The sequence below is a fragment of the Marmota monax genome, unplaced genomic scaffold (assembly GCF_021218885.2).
Source record: "Marmota monax isolate L192 unplaced genomic scaffold, Marmota_monax_Labrador192_F-V1.1 WCK01_AAM20220418_F8-fsc00090, whole genome shotgun sequence".
Taxonomy (NCBI): domain Eukaryota; kingdom Metazoa; phylum Chordata; class Mammalia; order Rodentia; family Sciuridae; genus Marmota; species Marmota monax.
The window spans coordinates 1,648,751-1,659,820 of NW_026695219.1; the positions used below are offsets into that span (position 1 = coordinate 1,648,751).

The 11,070-nt window shown below is 37.3% G+C and overlaps 1 pseudogene; it reads left to right on the plus strand.

The window, feature by feature from the left end:
* The first annotated feature begins 1,953 nt into the window (after positions 1-1,953).
* Positions 1,954-4,321, plus strand: LOC124085026 (melanoma inhibitory activity protein 2-like; annotated as a pseudogene).
* Positions 4,322-11,070: the final 6,749 nt, after the last annotated feature.

Sequence of the window (11,070 nt, forward strand, 5' to 3'; positions counted from 1 at the left end):
CTCAGAAATTTCACTTGAAAGCAGGTACCTTGATACAGATGCTATAGATGCAAACGAGCTACTCTCATTTAGTGACTTTTACATCCAAACAGAAACAGCTCTGGCAAGTAAAGAGGAAACTGCAGCCTGGCTTTTGTATGTTTTATTTGATGACTAACTGCTTCTATTTTGTTTAGAACTGAAGGCAATTGATTTGAGTCCCAAATGTGTTGCTTTTTAGTTGTGTGCCTTGACCAGTAATCTCTCTGAAACTTAGTATGATTTGTGTTGCTATAATTGAATGTCACCCTGAGTAAATTATAGGGAAAAGACAATTTATTTAGATCATGGATCTGGAAGTTCAAGAGCACGGTGCTGGCATCTGGTGAGGCCTCTGGGACATGAGGTGGCAGAGAATAGCACATGGTGTTACAGTTTAATGGATCTGAAATGTCTCTTGAAGGGCCCTTTTTTTTTTGAGACAGGGTCTCACTAAATTGCTGAGGCTGGCCTTGAACCTATAATATTCCTGCCTTAGCCTCCTAAGTGGCTATTAGGATTACAGGTGTGTGACACTATGCCCAGCTGATAATTTGATTCTGATATATGTATGTACATTGTGAAATATTCACCACAAACTAATAAACATATTTGTGACATCACATAATTACATTTGTTAAAAAATTTCTAAACATTCATACCCTATGGAACTAGACAAGTGTTTTAGTTTACATTGACAAAACTCTGACCATAGAAATAGAATAGGTCTAATCATACATGGTGGCATAATGCCTTTGAACTTTAGAGATATTTAGGAAACCAAAGACTACTAGTGAATGCTTTCCTTGAAACATTAGATTTGGCTCATCAACAATTCAAGCATAACTAGGAACAAAAATATATTAGATGTCTTTTATTTACATCAAGCAATGAACTCTATCTTAACAACAACATAATTCACCTTTAGGAGCTAAAGCCATTTCAAAGAGTCACATCTTATCCTTCTTTTTGGTATATATTTATACTGACCCAGTTACTTAGAAGTTTTTATATCCTATAAGAAGTCAAAAGAACATCGAAAGAAATGATTTTGCAAACTTAAATAAGTGGTAGTCTAGAAAAACTGGCATGAAAACCAACTCAAGTTTCAAGTTCCTTTTTTTTTTTTTTTACAAATATTACATATGCTGTACTTTTAAAAAAAGCAGCTTGTCATAACTGATTTGTGCTCATGGTAGCAACTCTTCTAAAAAATACCTTTGAAATATCCTAACATGAGAGTTTTTCTGTAGAAATAAGTCAGATTACTTCTATAGTAAGTGTCAACAGGCTGTGGATGTAGCTCAGTGGTAGAGAGCTTGCTTAGCATGGAGAAGGCCTTGGAGTTTAACTCCCAACACTGCATGAAAAGGAAAGGGAGAGAAGGGAGAAAGAAGGAAGAAAGGGAAAAAAGGGAGTAGGCAGGAGGGGAGGAAAAGGAATGAATCATTATAATAAAAGGGCAAGTGGTACAAATGTATAAATATATGCTGTACTAACTCTTTAAATTATTTTACAAAGCTTTAGAATTTTAGTTACATCAAACTGGTTGACATTATGACTGAATGGAATAGCACATAATAAGCTCCACCTTGGCCTGGCTGAAACTAAACCAAGGGTGGGTGGCATGGAGAGGAGTCCTCTCTGGCTCAATTGGGACACACTGGAACCTGCACTGCTTTAGGATGCACAGCATAGTGAAGGGGCCAAACTTCCCTGACAGGCACTTGAGTGTGCTAGGCCTCTGGGAGCCTATGACTGTGGCTTCCCCTGCCCATGCAAACAGCTCCAGCCCCACTCCTCTGCAGCTGCTTCACAATGGTATGCTCCATTACCTGGTACAGGTTTGAGTTCCTGACCAAAAACCTGAATGTCCACAGCCTGTTTGGGCATGGCTGGGCAGGCTGTGGCAGTAGGCAAAGCAGCCTTAGCATGATGGAGGTGCCAATGGTTGCCCCTCAGCTGTATTGGGGGCTGGTCCTGAAAGAAGTACACAGGGCTTTGGTATCATTGTCTGCAGATATGAAACCAGGCCCTCATCCTTATGGGTATCCTTGGGAGTTGGTGATATATGCAGCTATTGGATTTTTTCCTGTTCTCTTATTTCTGTGGACATGTTGTTAATGTGTTAGAAGCAGGTGTTATGTGAGAAGAGAGAAAAAGCTTGCTCTAAAACCTGGTGGACTAATTGAAGAAAAATGTCAACTACTTGAAAAAGTTAGCCTTGTTCAAAAAGAGTATGAAGGCTTAGAGTCATCTTTAAAGGATGCCATTTTGGAGAAGTCCATAGAAGCAGAAAATTTGGAGGCAATATATGAAAAGCTGAATAGGTCTGAATCTAATTTAGGGATTAAATACTCTTTCTAGAAAAAGAGCTAAAAGAAGAGAAAACTAAACATTCTCAACAGGATGAATTGATGGCACATATACCAAGAAGGATTAAGTCCCTAGAAGATGAATCAAAACCCCTCAAGTTACTAATAGCCAAAGTTGAAATAATCTTGAGAATATTTCAAATAAATGCAGAAGGATTTAAGTTAGCAATAAAAGAGGTTTTGAAAGAAAATTCTCAAATTCATATAGTCAGAAACAACTTTTACAAGAAGCTAAAGTATGGAAAGAAAAAGTGAATGACCTTAATAAACAGAAAATAACATTGGAAGACTCTACAGTATATGCAGAACAAGTTCTAAGAGAGAAAGAAAATCACATCAAGTCTCTGACTGAACACTTGGTGCAGATGAAAGATTGGGCTTCTGTACTTGGAGAAGATCTAATAGATGATGGTAACTTGGAATTAAAAATGAAGGGTGAATCAGAAATTGGTGCTCACTTAGATGATCAGCCAAAAGGAGCTTTGAAGGAACAGGTTTACGGTGCTAATTAAATGCCCTTTTAAAACCTTAGAAGGAGAAAGAAATAAAATGTTTACTTTATTATCTGAAGTAGATGAAATAAAGGAGACCTTATAGAATATATTACAAAATCTTAAGATACAGCAAGCATCTTTGCAGACAAAAATACACAATTTAAAAGAGAGAATCAGAATCTTCAGCAGAAATTTAATGTTATGATTGAACTATATAAAAAATGTAATGAAACTCCAAAAAAAATTAATAGGAGAGGAAAATTACCAGTTAGAGTGAGAGGAGAAACTTTCCAAAGTAGATGAAAACATCAGTCATACAACTGAACAGCTGGAGAACTATAGAAAGCAAGTCAAAGATCTTAAAGAAGATTTGGAGAGAACCATTCATTCTTATCAGGGGCAGATTATGTACTGTGAGAAAAAAGCACATGATAATGAGCTCGCAGCTCAGAGTGCTAAAAGATACCTCAAGATTTAAGGAAACAAAATGCTCAGAACAGATAAAAATTAACTGAAAATTAGGTTAAATTTAAACTTTTAGGGAAAAAGATGCTTATACACTTGATGATTCAAGTATAGCCTTTGCCAGACAGCATTCCCCAAATGGTCTGTCACTACTGGGTCAACCTCCATATTAAATGAGAGGTCCTCTTTTAGAAAAGAAGGGTCCACTCATATTCTTATCTTTGGTGCCAGTGGGAGGAGAAAGAGGCTCAAGAGGCCAAGAGAATCCTCTGGGACCTCCAATTATCAATGAAAGGAGAAAATCAGGATATGTTGGGTTAACTGGTCCTCAGAGAGTGTCTTATAATACTGGGCCCCTGTCACCTCCATGGGAAAATGCCTGTAGGCTGATTATCCCTCCACTAAACCAACCATATTCTGATCCGTATCTTCCTCTACAAAGGCAGGATATATATTATTCAATTATGGTAGACTTTCTGGACCGGTGGAACACAGAAGTTTTAATATGCCTTCTTTGGATAAAGTGGATGGGCCTCCATCTTCAGAAATGGAATCTAGTAAAAATGATACCAAAGTCAATCTTTGTAATTCCAATGTGCCTGATTCATCTCTCCCTGCTGAAAACCAAGCAACTGGCTCTGGTTTTGTTTTTTCATCTTCCCCTCCAGTCAGAGGTGCATTGTTTCCAGTAGACCCAAGGAATCAGTTCATGAGAAGAGGACCTTGTTTCCCTCTACTTCCTCCAGGAAACATGTATGGAGCATCTGGAGATTATTTTCCATCGGGCCCACCACCCCCTCCATTCCCAATGGGAAATGTCAATTCACTGAGGTGTTTCTCTCATTATCTTCCCCCAAGAGCTGCATTCCTCCCCCACCTCCACATTCTGAATGTAGAAGTGAGTTTCCTTCAGGGTTGATTCCACCTTCAAATGAGACTGCTACTGAACATCCAAAACAAGAAACCTGATTTTTCTGATCTCTCTTCAAAAGGAATTTGACTTATCTCTCACTTTTAGTTTAAGTATCTGCTTTTACTTAATTAAATGATTATACTTTTGCTCCAGTTGAAGCTTAATGGAATTATAATTCTTAGGATAGTATTTTGTAAATAAAGATGATTTGAAAATGAATTCTATGAGTAAATTATTTTCATTTTATTTGATTGTAGGTAGTGTGACCTCATTTGATTAATTTACTATTACATAAGCAACAATGGGAGTTTTATATACAAAATCTTGCAGTCAGGGATATTTTAAAATCCAAACAAAGCATATGCCTTTATACAAAGAAATTTACTTATTATGATTGTAGCATGTGTGAAAGTAACTTTATGCTTAATGAAAGATTTTAATTGATTTAAAGCCTTGTTTGGCATTGACGATAATAAAAATCAGATCATTTTCCCATAAATTAGAATAACCAGAGTATATTAAGTGTAAACAAGAAAACATGACTGTCATGTAAACAGGATATTTCAAACATAAGAAGTTTCCTGTTCTCAGGAAAACTTTTAGGAATTATAAGCCACCACTTAAGTTTACTTGATCCCCATTGTCCCTTATATCTTTTATTTGATGCCCATTTTCATAAAATTAAGTATAATAACTTCATAAAATTATTCTACTGTGGGTTAAGTCCCATTTATATTTTTTTATGTAAGTGTCATGTCATTAGGATACAATGTGCTGGTTCAAGCCAGGATTGTCTGGTAAGAGTATGAGTAATTCTGTGGGTTAAAATGATATTCCAATGAGTAGCAAATTGTGCAAAAGCACAGAGTATGTATGCAGGGATGTTATCTGTTTTTAAATAAGTAGGCTTGCCCATAGTGACAAAGCAGAGTAATAAATGAGAATTGTAAGAAGGTAAATTTTTAGATCATTGTGCAGTAACCCAAATAAACCCAGAATGACATCAGTGGAAATATGAAGAAAGAAATAAGAATGAAAATGGAGGGAAATGTGTTAACACCTATTTGCCTAAGTGCATTAGAATGTAGTCCTTGTAGGTTTACAGATTCCCAAATAGGGGCCCAGAAGGGTGTATAGTGAGAACAGTTATTGACAGTGGCCTGAGCTTTGGGGAAAGAAATGGAAAACATCTTCATTCATGAGCAGAAAATCCATGAGTTTTTTGATGAGAAAACCATGAGTTTTACAGCATCTGACAATAAAAGATTAGGGACCTCAAAGCAGTATATGTGTGGGCGTTATTCTCTGTCAGAGGTCCAGGAATCTTGGTGTGTCGTGCATATGAGCAAGGAAGATGGAGGACTTTTGATGCTGTGAAAGAGTCTGAAGGGCTAAAAAAAAAGAGATAGTAAACTGGAATCCAAACAAGGGGATAACATAAGTACAGAAATATAAGGACCAAGTCTAGCTATATATTCAGAATCTGTGGTATGGTTTAAAGTAGTAGAAAATAATCTCAGTGCCATGATGATGGTGGTTAATTCAGTTTGCTGCGGAGAGATTTGAGGCAGGATCCTGTTGTTTCTTTAACAACTGAACAAAAAAGGAGAAAGTAGTTGGGCGTCAGTTGTAATTTCTAATTTGATCATTTAAGAAACCATATTTATGGTGATTAATCACAATTATGTTAAATTTATTTATGTATTTTAATTAAAATAACAATATTAGAAAAATGTGATTAACAGTATTTATCATCTCAGTTGAAGAAAAATTTTAGAAGCGATGGATATTATGTTACATTTTAAATATTTTTTTAGAAATAAAGAGTTTATTTTCTGGCCATTTAAAAAAAATTTAAAGAGAGAGAGAGAGAGAGAGAGAGAGAGAATTTTTAATATTTATTTTTTAATTTTCGGTGGACACAACATCTTTGTTTGTATGTGGTGCTGAGGATCGAACCCGGGCCACACGCATTCCAGGCAAGTGTGCTACCGCTTGAGCCACATCCCCAGACCCATTTAAAAATTTTTTTAAAAATTTGTATAAATGCAGAAGTTTCTTAGTCATTGGTGACACACAAATTAAAACACAATATGTCACTATTGCCCACCCAGATGAATCACTAAGATAAAAAAAAAAAGACTGTAACAAATGTAAGTGAGGATATGGATAGATTAGAGTGTCCCCATGTTACTAGTGGATTGAATTCATACAGTTGTTTTGGAAAGCATTTGGTAATATATACTAAATTTCAAATATGTGTAACTGATGATCCAGAAATTTACTCTTAGGATATAAATAAAAAAAATACTTACATGCAATTTACCTAAACACATTTACCACAGCAATCATAGGAGGATACTTCTTCATAACCCAAATACCCACAGGTGGTAAAACTCTTCAGGATACCACATATTCATAGGAAAACACACACACACACACACACACACACACAATAGGAGGCTATCAAAAGGAGATGAAGATACTTGGGCTTCAGGCAGTAGGACATGTGATTCTTACAAACAACATTGAAGTTAAGAAGTTTCTTTCACTATATAATTCCATATACATAAAATATAAAATGGACATAAAGAAATGCATTCCTATATTGCTAATAGGGTCATTTTCAGAGGGTTATGATAGGAAGGGAAAATGGTATTAGAGGTTACAGGCTCTTCTCTAGTTCTTTTTTGTTGGTTTGTTTCAGTTATATATGAAAGTAGAATGCATTTATGCAGTTTGATATGTCATACATAGATGGGATATAATTTCTCATTTTTCTGAGTGTACATGTTGCAGAATCATATTGGTCATGCAGTCATGTATATACATACAGTAAAAATGTCTGTTTCATTCTATATTTTCTATCTCCACATCCCCTCCCCTCCCCTCCCATCATTTTTCTCTACTTAATCTAAGGTAACACTATTCTTCCTTACTGCCCCCCACCTTATTGTGAATTAGTATCTGCATATTAATAAAAAATTGGTTTTTTAGGATTGGCTTCTTTTGCTTAGCATGTTATTCTCCAACTCCAACCACTTACTGGCAAATTCAATAATTTTACTCTTCTTTAAAGCTGAGTATATATTCCACATTTTCTTATCCATTCATCTATTGAGAGACACCCAGGTTGGATCCATAGTCTAACTGTTGTGAATTGAGGTGCTACAAACTCTGATGTGGCTGCATCACTACAGTATGCTGATTTTAAGTCCTTTGGGTATAAACAAAGGAGTGGGAAAGCTGGGTCAAATGGTGGTTCCATTCCTAATTTTCTGAGAAATCTCCATGCTGCTTTCCATAGTGGTTGCACCAATTGCAGTCCCACCAGCAGTGTATGAGTGTACCTTTTTCACCACATTCTCACTAATATTTATTGGGGGAAGGATTAATGGACAACAAGTAGCAGATACTTTCTAGGGGAACTAAAGAGCTTCATAAAGATTGAATAAACTATATTTTCATCTCTTTTCTATCTGCTTTACAAAATGAATCTCTCTCAAAAATCCTTCTGCTGAAAAACAAGGTGTGGAATGAAGCAAACACAGGATTATAAATTATTATTGCTCTGTGTGATAAAACATGGAATAATGCGAAGTGTTTTCTATATGTATATCCATGTGGTTATAATAGTATTTTTAATATGGGTAACACTCAAGATACCATAGTAATGGTAATAATTGGGGATGTTTGAGGGAGGAAGCTTGGAAATGCAGAATAACATATTGTGATGATTTTATCTGCAATAGAAGAATGGATTCCTGGATCAATAGTAAAATTTAAAATTGATTTTATTTTTATGTGGTGCTGAGGATCAAACCTAGGGCCTCACACATGCAAGGCAAGCAAGCATTCTACCACTGAGCTACAACCCCATCCCTAAAAATTAATTTTGAAAAAAAAGAAAGAAATATATTATAGATATCTCAGAAAAATGAAAAAACACAAAGTTTTAGCTCTTAACAAAGGCAACTTGTTTTTCTAACCATATTTGCCAAAATTCCAAAGGCTGCCATTGATTGCTGAGGATAAAATACCCTTTATGTTTAGAAGTCAGGTCATTTTCTGCTAAACACACCTTTCATGCCAGTACATGGATCACTGTGGTTTTCATTTCTTGTTCCTTTCAAATGGCTTTTCTCGCTTCTGCTTTCTGATTTATCCTCTTGCTTACAGATTCACAATTTTTTCAGTATGCATTAAGATGAAAATGCATTGATTATAAAAGCAATAATCTTCAGATAAAAGGGACTATTTATAGGACTATAAGGAAAAAATCTTATGCAAGAAATTAAACAGGTATCCTCAGTCCTCTAGCAGAAATGGAATCAGGACATTCCTCTGCTTGGATTCTGAGTAACAAAGACTTGAGCTTATTGCCACCAGCTCCTCCCCTCCTCCCATAGAGGCTGGGGACAGTGACCTGGCTGTTCTGGAACCTCTTTCCCCTGGAAAACATGACCTATGAACCAAGCTACAGAAATATGTAAGTACACCTCTACTGCTGGGAGAGGACAGGAACTGAGGCTCTTGAGGAATCCAGGAGAAGTGGGGACTTGGATGGTTTCTCCAGCTTTCCAGTTCTCAAGAGCAAACCTCATCAACCTGCTCTACTGACCCCTTATTCCTGTAGTTCTTGAACTGAAGAATGGAAAAAACTCTCATGAACACCCAGTGTTTTCTAAATTAGTAGAGAAATAAAGTTTTCACTGCTGGTGCACAGAACTTTGTGTTCCAGTTGCAATACTAGTATGGGATGTGGTGACTCAGGTTCCCCTGCCTGTCTCTCTTTTAAAACTACAAAACAGAACACCTTCTGCCTAAGGCATTATTCATCCATTCCTGCCTCAACTATTTGCTCAGCACTTGGGACACAGGATTGAGAAAACCCATTTCCTGAATTTATGGAGCTTGTCCAGAGGTAGGGAGACCTTCTGCAAAGGCCAGAAAGTGCAAATCCTTGGCTTTGTGACTCCTGTATCTCTACCACAATCCCTCAGCCCTTCTGCTTCTGTTTCAAAGCAGCCCCAGCCCCTGCAGCCACAGACAAATGGGCCTGGATGTGCTCTAGCAAAACATAATGTGAATATGAATGTTAATTAATAGCAGGTGGGGTGCCAGATTTGGCTGGAGGGCTGTACTTTGCTGATCTCTGATCTAGACAATAAACTTAATAAAAAGGAAACTTACAATATTGTTAGAGGATTACAATGAAAAGGAAATGTGATTTGGAGTGTGGAGTGAATGAGCCATGCAACTTTAAGGTGCTGAGAAGGTGACAGCTGGGAAAGCCTTGGAGAATGATAGCCAGCCCTGGGCTCTGAGGGTGGTAGCTGCAAGCAGAGGAGGAGTGTTGTCTTGGCTCTGTCCTGCTTATGTTCCTTAGGACAAATCTTGCTTCTTCATCTACTGCAGGCCACCAGCCTGCCCATCAGACCCTCTATCTCATCTTTTCTCAGTCAGCTCTAAACTGACCTTGGATTTCTGGATGCTGCCTAGTTGACAGCTGTTCCAGTTTGTGATGGACATGGAGGGTGAAAGAGAATCAAAAAGTCTTCCTACAGTTTTCAGACTGATCCTCAGGTTTCTCACCCCATTTATTAAGAAGTGGGCACATGTGGGTAAAGGCTAAAACCATGTTTTGAGTTCTGTTTTTGTTTTGTGACCCATGCATCTCTACCACAACCTCTCAGCCCTTCTGCTGCTGCTTCAAAGCAGCCACAGCACCTGCAGCCACAGACACATATCATTTACATGGCTTAAATAAAGTAAATATTCTAATATTCTAAAAAAAGTATTTTTCTTCATTTTTTATGTAACCATGCTTTTGTGGTGTGCTTAAAAAGTTAACCAGAATCACAGTGGATGTCTTTTTATGTGTTTCTTAAAATTCCTATCTACTGACAAAAGCAGACCAGACCATTTGATACACTTTCTTAAATAAAAAAAAGGCCTTGAAGTAGGAAGCAGAGGCAGATTCCTTTTCTCCTTTTTCAGACTTTCAGTTGTCTTAGGAAGCATTGCAGAGGTCCATGCTGGGTGTCACTGGCAACTCTGTGTAAAGATTCTTGTGCTTAATTTTCTTAGTATACTGCTACAAATTTATTTCAAGTTTAAGTTGATTCAAGTGCAATGCTCCTAATTCTATTAAATTTGTGGCTGTCTCACATTGGCTAGAGGAATGGCATCACTTACGGTTCCTTCCAACTACATTATTTTTGGCTTATCCCAGACTAAGATCATTTTCTGTCTCTTTGATCAGAGCAACAACAATAAAAAAAAAAAAGCACAGAGAGAGAGTGCGCCAGCTGGAGGGAACACATTTCCTCTATGCTGGAGGTATAAAGAGTAGCCACTCTGCTCTGCTGAGTCATAACATCTGCTCTGCTCCAAACAAGACTCCTGCAGCTCCTAGCACAGTCCTTACCTGGCAGGGTTCAGGTATAGGAAGAACCCTGTTACTCTTTGAGACTATGCTTATCTTCAGTGCACAGAAACTGTGGTGCTTTAAAAATATTTCTCTTCACCTCAGACAAAAGAGCCCCAAGATGGCACTCAAGGACTTGATCTACAGAAGCCCTGTAGACTAGGCAAGAGCAGGGGATAAACTCAATGTGCTAAAGGGAAAAAAGGAAAAACTCACCAGCCAATAATACTTTATTCAGCAAAACTGAACTTCATAAATGAGGAGGAAGTAGGTGATGACTCTCCTAAAGAAAAGCCAAGTTCCCCACCACGAGGTCTGTCCCTGCAACTGCTGAAGGGAGTGAAGTTGAAACAAACAAACAAAATTACTAATTCA